General features: G+C 35.1%; 1 non-coding gene across 1 annotated transcript; it reads right to left on the bottom strand.

Annotated features, from left to right (window-relative positions):
• Positions 1-10679: 10679 nt before the first annotated feature.
• On the bottom strand, positions 10680-10841 carry LOC123849185 (U1 spliceosomal RNA). Its single transcript, XR_006792011.1, has one exon. It is a non-coding gene; the product is annotated as a U1 spliceosomal RNA (small nuclear RNA).
• Positions 10842-14753: the final 3912 nt, after the last annotated feature.

Below are 14753 nucleotides of genomic sequence, written 5' to 3'. Positions count from 1 at the left end.
ATTTTATTTATAAAGAAAAATGCAGGGGCGCCTGGGTGGCTCAGTCGGTTAAGCATCTGCCTTCAGCTCAGGTCATGATCCCAGGGTCCTGGGATCGAGCCCCACATCAGGCTCCTTGCTCAGTAGGAAGCCTGCTTCTCCTTCTCCTTCTACCGCTTCCCCCTGCTTGTGATTTCTCACCCTCTCTGTCAAATAAATAAAAATCTTTAATAAAAAAAAGAAATATGCATACATAAAGAAAATAAACAAATATGTCTGTTTATAAACACATATGCTTGTGTCTGTATGTATTTTCTCTGAAGGGGATTTTATTGTTTTCTAGATATTGATCATTATAGCATGAGTAAGTTCTAAATGAAATGAATATCATGAAATTAATTATCCATAAATGTTTCCTTAGAAGTAGATCAGTCTCCTATGTGGTGCCAAACTTAGGACGCAACTCCTCCATTAACTATCATTTATGGCAATGATATTTGGGACTCCAGATAGGTTCATATTTCTGAGAAACTAACACAAGAAACATAGTAATAACAGTAATGCTTCTAATGTCACAAAGGCATTAGAGAGTATCCAAGATACCTTTTTTTTAATGCCTTTTACCAGCTGTAATTTATCATGTTTCGCCAGAGCCAAAGTTAGTGGTGGTTCCCTAGCATATGCACAGAAGGTCTGAAACAAAGCAAATTTTTTTGAGGCTTCAAAGAAGGAAACTTTACACCATGCAAAGTAGCTCAGGGCGATGTCCTGAACTGTATAATTAGTCAATGAGTGTTTATTTTGATAGAATAATGACTGTATCAATTTGCTAGAAAACTTGAAAGCAGTGCTCAGTGAGAAAGCTGTTGAATTCTATTGCAACATGTATTCTATTCTCCTTGATAATGATATCTGAATTAAAACCTCATGAGAAAGTCACTTATTTTTTTTAAGTCTAAGCTTCCTTTGAATTGCAAATTATTACTTTTCTCAATATAACTATGATGGCCACTTTCAATTTCTGCTGTGAAACAGCAGTTCCCAATGCCAAATTGACATTTAAAAGCATTGTGGGAACCTACCACAGGTCTTGCGGAAAAATAGTATAGATTTGTTTGGTATGGATTTATAGAGGAATTATAAAGGTCCCCTCAGAACATTCAAAATTCCTGGCAAATCACCCCTGTATTGATGAGTATTGACCCTTTACTCTCTTGAATGGCAGGAATGCTGTTCCAGCCATCTATTTGTTTTTTCTATCCCATAAACTGGAAACTTACAAGCAGATTCACCAGACTCAGAACAACTTGCCCTTCCACTGAAAAAAAATGCCTACACAGTTACTGGAGCTACCTAATGCTACCATTAAATGCAATACCAATATGGCTGAAATCCCTCCCAGGCAATTTCAATTATTTTCTCTCATCTCAATATAAGGATTTTTTTTTTTGTCCCCACCATGTTATTTGACTACTTTCTATAGCATAGTTCCATCAAAATCAGAAATTTTAGTATAATTAAATAAGTAAAGTCTTGTGCGCAAATTTCCCCCACAGTTTTCCAGTGGGGAATGATCTGTCCTTTTGAAATCAAGCTGGCTAGTATTTGCTATGTAACATACCACCCTAATCCTAGTGACTTAAAATAACTCCTATTCTGGGGGTTGGCAATTTGAGGGGGAAGTTGAGGGAAGAGCTAGGTATATCTTCTAATCTTTGTTGGGCTGGGTTAAGCAGGTGCTGGGTGGTCTATCTTGGTGTATGTTGGGATGGCCCATTTCTGCTTCAAGAGAACTCTTACCTCCAACATGTTTGTGCAATTTGTTCCCTTGGCAGCTCCCCAGTTTTCCAAAATACTAAGTGGAAGCAAGCAGATATTTTCAAGTACCAGATAGGAGCACATCACACCTTCCAAATTTCATTGTCCAAAGCAAGTCACAAGGCCAACACAGCTTCAGGTGGAGGGAAAATAGATTTTGCATGGAGAAACTTTAAAGTCACATTCTAGGGGTGCCTGGGTGGCTCAGTTGGTTAAGTGACTGCTTTCGGCTAGGGTCATGATCCTGGAGTCCTGGAATCGAGTCCTGCATTGGGCTCCCTGCTCAGCAGGGAGTCTGCTTCTCCCTCTGACCCTCCCCCCCTCTCATGTGCTTTCTCATGAATAAATAAAGAAATAAAATCTTAAAAAAAAAACTATAATAAAGTCACATTCTAAGGAGTGTATATTCAGGGAAGAATAAAGAATGTGGGCCACTATTATAATTTACCACAACTCTCCTTGCTGCAGTGGATACTTTCAGTATGGAAAGTAGCAAATCACTCAGATGCAGTATGGAAAGTCACAAATTACTCAGATACAATATGGAAAAGGCAAAACACTTAAAAAAAAGAGGGGAGGGAGAAAAGCTGCCCAGTAGGTTCAGTTGGTTCAGTATATAAATGGAAGTCCACAGGAAATCACCAAAAATTGGTCAACTCATCATCTCTCAAAGATTTTGTTTTCTTCTTAAACAAATAGAAAATTGGTACTCGATCCAATCTAAGTCTGAGTAATTTTGAGTTATGTGAAAAATGGATACGTTTATACTAACTGTCATAAAAAATTAGAAGCCCATGACAAGGAAACTTTTAGTGGACATGATGAAACAGAGGAAGTTAAATTTAGAAAATAAATAATTGATGATAAAGAATGCCTGCTATAGAAAAGCCCTGGAAAAGCAGCTGACAATGTGGTGGTGAAAGTTGCTTTTTAAAGCGAGGACCAGGTTCTGAGACTTGCAGTCCTATCAGCTTCCTGTTGGTGTGTGCTCTGTCATTCACCTATCAAGCCTAATTTAGATAGATAAAAGCCCATAAATTCCCATTTTACTCCCGGGAATAATCATGACAATGTAAAAATATGTGGTTGGTGATTAAACAGTCATGGAAAGTTACTACTTTGAAACTCAAATTTGATTTTTGCAGGAGAGGAATTTTTTGATCTTCATGATATTTTCTTTAAAAAGCAAATTTTTAAGGGGCGCCTGGGTGGCTCAGTCAGTTAAGCGTCTGCTTTCAGCTCAGGTCATGATCCCAGGGTCCCGGGATCGAGCCCCACGTCTGGCTCCTGGTTTGGCGGGGAGCCTGCTTCTCCCTCTCCCTCTGCCTCTCTCCCTGCTCGTGCTCTCTCTTTCTCTGTATCTCTCTGTCTCAAATGAACAAATAAAATCTTTAAAAAAAAAAAAAAAGCAAATTTTTAAAAATGTGGGAAATATGGACAAAATCTATAAAAATTTCTGAAGTTAGAGGCATTACTCTTCTATGACACGTTTTCCAAATACAAATTGTTCATAGATCAAACAAAAGATTGAAGAATACAAAAAAAAAGAAAGAAGAGAAAAGAAAAGGAAAATTGGAGAACACGTAGATGTTTACAAACTCTCTCTTTTTACTGAGAAGGAAATAATGATTCAGAAAAGAAGGTGATTTAGTCAAATACACACATCTAGTCTGTTGACAAAGAGAGATAAGTGCCTTGGTTTCCTGGTCTCCAGCACAGAGCCCTTTGTGCTATTCCATTCGGTGAGATATTGTTTAATATATATACAATTGAATGATCTGCCTCAAATATTTCTTGTGTGTGTGTGCTTGCCTGTGTGTACCTGTGTTTGCCTGTTTGTGTGGTGTGAGTCTGAGAAAATAACAGAAATTAGATTTTTGTGTATAACATTTGACTAAATACTGCTCCAACATTCTAAGTTCCCCACCTTAAGAAAATAAGAAACTTTGGGAACATCAACAATAATAAGCTGAAAACATCTAATGAAGAAATAAAGGACAATGGTATGAACAGCTCCCAGGACACACAGCAGAATGTGTGAAAATGTCTATGTTACTCTATAGTGCAGAGTAAAACCAAGATAGGTCATTGTTTACTTTAAATTCTTACCATCTCAAGGCAAGAGGGACATTTGGGCACCAGGTAATCTTCTGTTGATGATTCATCTCCAATATATATACATCATTTTTATGACAAAAATGTCACAATGGTACCATCTTCCATGTAATTCTGCTTCTTGTTTACACAGATTAATAATTTGCAGGTTACAAGTTTCCTGAGCTACATGCATTTCCCATTATTTTCTAATACATTGATGAAAATAAATGCCCTGTGGTTCCAGCATCAGTGGCTTTTTACCAAACAAGAATTTCCACTGAGAAAAGTTGCAGTTATTACCTTAAAAGAGATGTGTTATTTTATTTTTCTGACAACGGAAGGCCTCTATAAGTCCAAAGTCCCATACAATTATATTCTACAGAGCAGAATAATAGAACACTGCACTAGGATAAATTTTGTGCCCACTTAATTGAAACACTTGCCAAGGAGCTGGGTGAGAGCAATGTATTTCAATCATTCTAAACAATGGATAAAGGAAACACATTCCTTCTAAATGACACACTTTAGCTGTCTGGAAGCCTATTCACAGTTGTGCGTGGTAACATAAGTTTGCCACTCTGTTCCTTACAATTGGTCCATTTCAAGCTGTGCTTTGAAGCTGTTTATTCCAAAGAGCCTTCTTAATATTAACAGAAAAAAAATGTTTTTAGATGTTGCACTAAATGTTTTTAGATGTGGACCAATATTTTTCCACTCCCTCTGGAATATATGTATGTATATTTGTATCTTCTTTTTTTGGTCTCTCTCTGTTTCTCTGTTTCTGTCTCTTGTGTATTTGTCTCTCTGTCTCTGTCTGTCTGTGTCCCTCTCTCTATATATTATATGCATATATATATATATATATACATAATTTAAAATCTAAATGTGTTTTATCAATTTTTATATTAAAGCAAGTTGTTCTAAATTAAATATTTTTATTGTAATCTTCAGCTCATTATTTCTTTATTTTATTAAACTGGAATATAATGATAGGGCTATGCTAATAATTCAGGGAGCAAATAATATAAACTTTTTTCAATAGAAATATTTAAATACTTAAATAAGTATCTTTTTTATATTTCTGAGAAAAAATGTCAATAAAAGTAAAGAAAATTCATTCCTAAAAAAAGCCAAAATGAAAAAAAAAGGAACATAGAAGCAAAGAGTTCTTGTTTTCATGAGTTATAGGCAGAGTGGTTATATAATTTATCATTCAAACCATGACATTTTTGAGAATGAAAGAGGGTGTATTAATAACTAAGCTGGAACCACAGATAGACCCAGGAACTCTCCCAGGTAAACGAGGCCATATGGTTACTCTGCCACCCTACTTACAGGTAGGTGATCAATCCTGAAGTAATTTTTTAAAATGATATGATATTGTTCAACCTTTCTTATATTTTTATCTATAATTTCACAATTGTTTTAAAACAAAGGATTGAGACAAATATATAATCTAACAAATGGCAAATTTTACCACAATAAAGCAATATACAACATAATTCCTCTATTTCTATTCCTCTCAAACTGGAAACTCTCAAGAAAGTTCTGGATCTTGAAACTCCTTATAGATTAAAATATACCAAGTTTATATCTCTAAGTTTTTAATAGAATCACATCTAAAAAATTACTATGCTAATAATAATAATTCTACAAAGAATTAGAAATGTCTCACAAGCATTTATTTTTTTTTTCTCTTGGCTGATTTCAGTTTCAAAAAAATTCTCTATCTTCTCTTTAAATTTGACAAAGTGCAAGTAAAGAGCTCACCTGACTATGGAGGTAGAAAACTGTACCTATTGATGTCTTCAGAAGCCTATTCTCTAAACCTACTTTTATCCCTAAATCTGTTAGAGAAGGGTCCTTTTTAGTTACTTGACATACTTTATAATAGCACATTTTTTGGTTTGATTTTAGAAATCACATCATATGGGGAATCTGATTACCCTTTTTTAAATTAGTGCCTATAATAACTGTACTTGTGTTCTGTTCCTGTGGTATGTTTGTATGGCCGGATCTTAGGGAGAGAGTGTGGTGGAGGGAGGCTGGCTCCTCTAGGATGAGTATTGAGCATGAGCAACCAAATACAAGTAAGTGAAGCAATTAAATGGCAATGCGTTGGCCGGACGCCATTTTGCTGCATGTAGATATATTTAACATCAGTTCCTGAAGCTGGAAGTTAGGATTGTGTTTGGAACATGGTCTCGAAGACTCACTTCACAATAGCGAGTTTGAAAAGAGTGAAGGGAGGGGTTTCTGATTAGTGATGAAAAGTCTTGCTGGTGAATCTCACTAGGTTGGAGAATCTAAGCCCAAACAATTTATGCACAGAGCCCTTGAATTTTGCATAAATCTTTCTAGAAGGAGGAGTTCAGAAGGGGTTCAGAAGGTAAGCTTTTGTGTGTGTGTGTTTCCTGTCTTTGGACCACCACAGGTCTCTTCACTGTAGGAAGAGTGAGTAGAAGCAAATTGCTGGCTCCCTTCCTGGCACCCTATTGTTAACCCCCAATGGCTTAGAAGCACAACATACCATTTTATGGGAATAGAATACTTTGGAATGTTGTAATTTCTTTTCCAAATGTGGAATATCAATTTTGAAGTTATGATAGTCCAAACTGATCCTGAGGTCGCATGTGTAACTGATTGAAAGGACACCAGATGGGGTTCAGAAAATATTCCATTAGCCACATCTGTGACAGAGAGCTATACATCTCTCCTAACCACTTGTATTGCAGAAGATGGGAGTCAGGAGGATTAGGAAGTTAGTTTCTAATCATATTTACTGCCATTTTCTCTCAAAATCTGGAATTTCCTAGCCTAACATATTGCTTGAAAAACCAAAAAGACTCTCTTCTCACTTCCCATTTTGGGGTGGTGGTGGGGTGAGGGGGGAGAACACTACACTGGTAGACCAGTGGTGTGACCCAAAGCAGGTATTACATTACAGTTGATTTGTATACTATGTCACTATGCATAACAGTGAATATATTTTTCCCAGCCTATGGTTATTGAAGTTCAAAAACTAACTGCAGTATAGCCCAAGAAAGCCATTTTATGGGCAGCATTTTTTAAAAATAATATGACCAGGGCGCCTGGGTGGCTCAGTTGGTTAAGCGACTGCCTTCGGCTCAGGTCATGATCCTGGAATCCCAGGATCGAGTCCCACATCGGGCTCTCTGCTAGGCGGGGAGTCTGCTTCTCCCTCTGACCCTCCTCCCTCTCATGCTCTCTGTCTCTCATTCTCTCTGTCTCAAATAAATAAATAAAATCTTTAAAAAAAAATAAAAATAATATGACCATACATTTTTTTAAATTTCTTTTTGCTATTATATTCTTTCTTTTTTTTTTTTTTTTTTTTTTTTTTTTAAGTAGGCTCGACGCCCAACATGGGGCTGGAACTCAGGGCCCTGAGATCAAGAGTCCTGTGCTCTACTGACTGAGCCAGCCAGGCACCCCCTTGGGTAACATTTTTATTTTTATTTATTTATTTACTTATCTATTTTTAAAGCATATACTCAAGTAATTTCACACACTGTTTACAGATCAAAGTTCTATTAGGGTAAGAACAGACATCAAAACAAGTTAATTTGAGATCTACACCTTTCTAAGTTTCATGCATATTATTTAATTGACACATATCATAATGCTCTATGTTATAAGGCATTGTGAAAAACACAGAGAATATGAGATTGTCCTGGCTCAAATAGATCACTGAACGTTCTGTATTCTCTTGACCTAGATGAACTTCCTCTTATATTAACTATTTGGAATTCTGTGTTCTGTATTCTCTTGACCTAGATGAACTTCCTCTTACATTAACTATTTGGAATTCTGTCAAGAGTTGGACTACTACATGGTTCTACTATCCTCAATTTATTATTTTGATTAATATATAAAATTTTTAAATTAAAAAAACCTGGATAATTCATTACAAGTGCATGAAGTAGGTCTACTAAGTCAATATTTGTAGTCTCTATTGGGGTGTTATAGTTGTTAGTTCACCTGGAGAATAGTCCTCAGAAAACTAATTTAAATTTCTTAAAAAAATTCTGCTACACCTAAAAAGGAAAACAAACAATAACATTTCACAAGCATTACTCTAGACACATCTCAAAAGAAAATGTGGGCCTCTGTGCCTTTCAAGTGATATAATGGAAAACCAGAGAAAATGTGATGTACATATTTATTTGGGTAGCTCTTTACAAATGTTGTATGGACTATGGATAATTGGCAAGAATACTTGTTTTAAACAAGTGGTGTATTAGAAAACCTGAAGTAAAGATGATCCTCAATTTAAAAAAAAACCGCTAATTATGGTAAAGCAATTTCAAAGTGTATTATAATTTTTCCCAACATTTCTTAACACTAGTATAATCTAAAATCATTTTTGTGTCTTTGAGAAAATAAAGAAGTATTTGTAAATTTCAATTGTTTGTATAAAATTAGTGAATTTTTAAGATTAAAGGATAACATAAACAAAGCAATATACCAGTATTCAAAGTATCTGGATAATATGACATTGATTACTTCTGGATCAATCTGAAAGATTTTTCCAAACACACTTTTTTCTGTAGAGTAGTATCTTTCTCTCTTTCTCCACTAATACATCTACAAATTTATAAAATTAGTCTTTGAACAGATTACTTTTAAAATAACTAAGTTTAATAAACCCATGAGAAATTTGAAGAGCAGACATGTGTTATCATCTCTTTAGTAAAAAATATTAATGTGGGATTTACATTTTACAAATCGATTGCACATATGAGATTTAACTTGCTTCACATGACCAATAAAGTCAGTGTTTTATTATCATTTTTCAGGTAAGAAAATGGGTTAACAGCATAAAGAGATTTTTCTTTTCCTAAAGCAATTGCAGAACAGGTCAAACAGCAAACAAATGACAGAACTTTAATCCAAAATTGAATTAATGCGAATCCAAATACCACTTACTCCTAAAATTCTTTTTCTCTTTAAAGTTTGCATTTAATAAGAAACCAAACTTTTATCATCTCATGTATAGTCCTATTAGCATAAGATGGTGATGGCAGTAAAATATGGCTCTAGCGTTGTTTCATGAGCTAATGTTTTGGGAAATTAATGGCATAAACACATTTTTTTCTTTATTTTATTCATGCTCTTTCTAGAGATAAATTATAAGCTATACATGTGACTTAATTTGTGAATAAGCAGAGTGAATTATCCATTTTGTTATATTTTGGGCTTCCCGTTGACACAAAATAAAATACTTATCTGTCATTTTAGTTACATTTATTCATAATGCACATATTTTTCTTGTTGAAAGAGGAATCTAAATTGCAATTCCAGGAGCTATGGACTTGAATTTATTCACTCAACAAATGAGCTTTCTTCCAGCCACCAGAGACAGTGGGAATACAAATAGTCTCTGCCCTCAAGAATCTTAGAGTCTAGTGGAGAGAGACTTAGAAAAAAAAAATGTATGTTGCGGGATGGGATGATCTGCTATAAAGGAAAGAAGACAGGTCAGGACAATGAGGGGGATGGCAGAGATGGTGTTCGGTATGGAAAGTCTGTGATACTACAGCACTGTGGATGAGATGTACGGAAAGTGAGGTGTGAGACCAGCGGTTATCTAAGAGTGCATTCTGCTCAGAGTAAACACCACATGTAAAGTCCCTGAAATAGTATCATTGTTGGTATCCAAAATGGGAACATCCTGGAGTTCAGTACTCTCAGAGGACAGTGAGAAAACTGGAGTGGTATTGCGTTAAATCAGAGAAGTTGTTGGAGACCAGACTTGCCAGGTATTTTCCAGGATATTTTCCTTAATATTTCTGTAATATTTAAGAGCGATGGATGAATAATGCCTTCCCCCAAAGTATCAAGGCCCTAATTCCTAGAACCTATGGATGCCCGGTTGTCTATGCTTATTCCCAACTCCACCACTGTTAGAGTTGTGAACACGGGCAAGTTCTTTAACTTCTCATTGCTCTCATTTATAAAATGTACATAATAAAATTACCCGAGTCATATAATTGTAAGAATAATCTGGAAAAATGTGTGCATACAGTAAGGCATGATCAATGTTAGCTATTGTTACATGGCCACTATTATCCAATCAATATTAATTTTCCAAGTACCCGTATGTGAAGTTTTGCTGATGATATGGTGAGAGTTACAATTATTTAAGACAGTGCTTTTCCATTTACAACTGTACACAGGACTCTTGTTAGTAGAAATGAAAAATACAAATCATTGCCTAACAAAGCTGTCAATAACAAATGCCAAATAACAAAATTCATTAAGATGGAGAACTTGACCTTGAAGAATAGTCAGGTCTCAGATATGTGGAAAATGGAGAAAGCATTCAGGGTAGAAAGAACATAATGAACAATGGCTTGGAAGCACAACATACCATTTTATGGGAATAGAATACTTTGGAATGTTGTAATTTCTTTTCCAAATGTGGAATATCAATTTTGAAGTTATGATAGTCCAAACTGATCCTGAGGTCGCATGTGTAACTGATTGAAAGGACACCAGATGGGGTTCAGAAAATATTCCATTAGCCACATCTGTGACCCTGAAAAAGTACCTCCATGCTATATTTTCAAGTTATTGTGAGAAGCTGAAAAAAGAAAATAACAAAATAATTTATTTTGCTTTAGTTTTCTGACCTATAAATAAAGGGAATTTAAATGGCCCACCTTCTGATCAAAATTTCTATCATCCCCGACAAGCAACGTCTTTCCTTTTATTCATTCATTTATTCATCCATTTATTTTGTCTTTCAACCACTTAATAATCAGGTGAGAGTTCAAACGCAGTCCCCCATTACCACAAATTACACAGTCAAGTTTCCCACATTTGGGGAAATTTCAGGGGTCAGCATATCTGGAATGAATGGATAAGCCTCACCCCGGGAAAACTACCTTCATGATCATGGTATCTCCCCTGACAGTAAGTTCCTTTCTTTTTTTAAATTTTCTGAAAATATTCTATTATCCCCCAAATATATTTAAGAAAGATATATTTCATATAAAGATACTAAAGATCTAGTTATGTCAAAGTATATCTTCTATATATAAAGAGAGATTTATATATAAATATTTGTACACAGTTATAGTTAAATAAAGCTATATATGCATATATGCATATACATACATATACATATAGACACACACACACACACAACCCCATTTAAACTCTCAATAGTTGTTTTTGTAGAAATTGCCAAGCTGATTACAAAATTGTAGGGAAATGAGGCAATAATCTAGAATCTGCTAAAATTACCTAAAAATAAAGACAATAGTTAGAGTCCTCACACTAGCTGATTTCACAATTTACTATAAAATTACAGTATTCAAGATAATATGTCATTGGCATAATGACAGACAAATAGTTCACTGAAAGAGAATAGAGTGTCCAGAAATAGATTCACACATGTATGTAAGTACTAAGGAAATGGAATGAGAGAAATAAAAGATTTTTCAACAAGTTATATTGGAACAAGTAGATAATTATATGGGGAAAATCCCACTCTTATGTAGAAACATACATGAAAATCAATTCGAGATATTTCATAGACCTAGAGAGAAAAAATTAATCTATAAAGTATCTAGAAATAAAAGGATAACAGGAGAATAGTTAATCTGCCTTACGATAGGAAAAGATGACTTACAGAGGATGCAAAAGGAACTAATCTTAAAAAAAAAAATCAGCCTTCTTCAAAATGGAAAACTTCTGCTCATTGAAAAATCACCTTAAGAAAATGAAAAGAAAGTTACATATGAAAGAAAGTATTTGTGGTACATGTGTTGTGCTTTCTATTGAGAAAACACAAGGAAATCTTATAGTTAAAAAATAAAAATATAAGAAGTTTAACTCTAAAAAATAAGCAAAACATAAATTTGGGCACAAAGTTTACCAAGGGAGACATGAATGTCAAGTAAGAGAATAAATGGTAGTCAATATATTTATTCATCAGGGAAATAAAAATTAAAACTATAATGAGATACCACTCTACACCCTCTAGAATTTTAAAGATTAAATATGTAAGACAATTTTAAAGAGTGAAATAATCAAGTATTAGGAAAGATGTAGAACAAATGGGATGTTCATATAATTCTGGAAAGAATGTGAATTCATACAAAACTCTGGAAAACCCTTTGGAATTTTCTTACAAAGTTAAACATATACTCTATGGCCCAGCGACTCCACTCTTATGTATTTACTGAACAGATATCATAATTTAAGTCCAAAACAGACTGCTTATGTATATTCATAGCAACTCCACTGAAACTGCCAAAATCCAGAAATAACTCAAACTCCCATCTTTAGGACAAGTGATAAACAAACTGTAGTATATTTGTACAGTGAACACTAATTAACAATAAAAAATAAATCCCTGATTCATCATATGGCAATAAAGATTCTCAAAAACTATTCTCAATTATGTTAATTGGAGAATCCAACCACAGAACAGTACATACAGTGTCATTTCTTTCATATGACCTCAAAATAAGCAAAACTAATCTCTGGTGATATAAATTTAAAAAGTGATTAACCAGTGTGGGCCAAGCACAAGTGAACATTTTGGGTGGATGGAAATGTACTATGTCTTGGTAGGGATGTTGGTTAGATAGGTGTACACATTTGTCAAAAATCTTTGAATTGTGTCTGTCCAGTTCTCTCTTTGTAATTTTACCTCAAAAAAGGTCTGTAAAAAATAACTTCCTATATTGAAAGGTCAGTAACAAAAAAAAAAAAAGGAAAGGCCAGTAACAACCAGTAATTCTTTACTTTTTTTCATTTTTTAATGACCTGTTCACTAAGTTTTTGCTAACCTATTGGCTTTTCTTGACTAGAGATGGATAGTTATATTTTTATGTAATTCTATACAGTTACTGTGAACATGTTTTTAGTTTTTACTGGGAATGCAAATAATTCTAAATTTATAACAAAAATGAAATAATAAATCTTTCCCTAATTGCAATCAACTTGTTTCATCTAAGCATAGATATCTGAGATGCATCATAAAGTAAAATAATTCTAAAGAAAATGTGCTTTGAAACAGGAGTACCTTTATATTAAAAAACTGAAAACTATTTCCTACTTCAATATGATTTTCTAGAATATATGGGAATATTAAGCAGAAGGCAATTATTTATCGCATATAATGCCTTCTGAAGATCTGAACATCCCAGGCTACATAGTCACATTTAGCTTATTTTCTGACTATTTAAATAATATGATCACTGCTTCTCATTTTTCTTTAATGTAGTAACATTTTAGTCATAAAATCATAAACGGTTGCAAAATTGTAGGGAAATGAGGAAATAATCTAGAATTGCAAAAACTACCTAGAAAATAAGGGGCGCCTGGGTGGCTCAGTCGTTAAGCGTCTGCCTTTGGCTCAGGTCATGATCCCAGGGTCCTGGGATCGAGCCCCGCATCGGGCTCCCTGCTCGGCGGGGAGCCTGCTTCTCCCCCTCCCATTCCTCCTGCTCGTATTCCCTCTCTCGCTGTGTCTCTCTCTGTCAAATAAATAAATAAAATCTTAAAAAAAAAAAAAAAAAAAAAAAAAAACCTACCTAGAAAATAAGACAATAGTTGGAGTACTCACACTAGCTGATTTCACCGGCATATCCTAATACATGCGTTTCAACAATTGAATATGAAAATTCGGGGGTACCTGGGTGGCTCAGTAGGTTAAAGTTCTGCCTTGGGCTCAGGTCATGATCCCAGGGTCCTGGGATGGGATCCTGTGTCAGGCTTCCTGCTCAGCGGGAAGTCAGCTTCTCCCTGTCCCTCTGCCCCTCCCAGCTGCTTGTGCTCTCTTTAGCACGCTCTCTCTCTCTCAAATAAATAAAACCTTAAAAAAAAAAAAAAAAAAAAAAGAATAGGAAGATTTGTGTACATCCAAATTAAAAAATGTCTGTGCATACACATATATACTCATATATAAATATACACATCTATCACACCACACACATGTCTGTATTTGTATGGTAATATATATGTGAAGGGTATGTGGCTTACCCTTACATGGTTGATATTGGTGATAAGTACCAGACATGGAAAGACTGTCTGACATTATACTGCTATTTATTATTTCCAGAGAGAGAAGCCCCAAATCTCCCTGGAGCAAATTTTCTTTCTTTTTGACAGAAATCAGTTGAGTGACAGTTCTTAGTTATGGAAATACAAGTCTCCTAAGCATCTGCTTTCTGGCATCACCTTTAGTGTTTGGAGAAAGGCTGATCCTCCTGAAGAAACCTATATTTGCAGAAGACAGCACAGGAGATTTATATAATGTACTTAGATTTATAAGACCAGCATTCAGCAGGGATGTTGTAGCAGTGATGACAGGATAGCACTAATAGATTGCTCCAAATCTTATTCTCTATCTTTGTTTTTTTTTTGAGAGAGAGAATGAGATAGAGAGAGCATGAGAGGGGGGAGGGTCAGAGGGAGAAGCAGACTCCCCGCTGAGCAGGGAGCCCGATGCGTGACTCGATCCCGGGACTCCAGGATCATGACCTGAGCCGAAGGCAGTCGCTTAACCAACTGAGCCACCCAGGCGCCCTTATTCTCTATCTTTTGTTAGGGAGCTGCAATGCCCTTTGATGAACTTTGGCCCAGGCATTCTCCTAAACTCTCAATTCGTATCTCAAACTATCTAAGAATGTCTAATAAATATCTCGCTCAATATATCCCAAATTGAATTCTTGACCTTCCTTCTACACATATTTTACTTACTGCCTTCCTGATCTCGGTTGTTGCCAATCTCATCCCTCCAGTTGCTTAGATTTTGCTTATGTTAAAGTCCCAGGAGTCAATTTTGAATCTTTTTCTTTCAAACTCACCAACTAATCCAT

This window comes from Mirounga angustirostris, unplaced genomic scaffold (assembly GCF_029215605.1).
Source record: "Mirounga angustirostris isolate CCGP_5_RB_7025 unplaced genomic scaffold, mMirAng1.0.hap1 SCAF_2, whole genome shotgun sequence".
NCBI classification, from domain to species: Eukaryota; Metazoa; Chordata; class Mammalia; order Carnivora; family Phocidae; genus Mirounga; species Mirounga angustirostris.
Note: the sequence above shows the minus strand (reverse complement) of the source record. Positions and strands in the feature narration are given on the sequence as shown.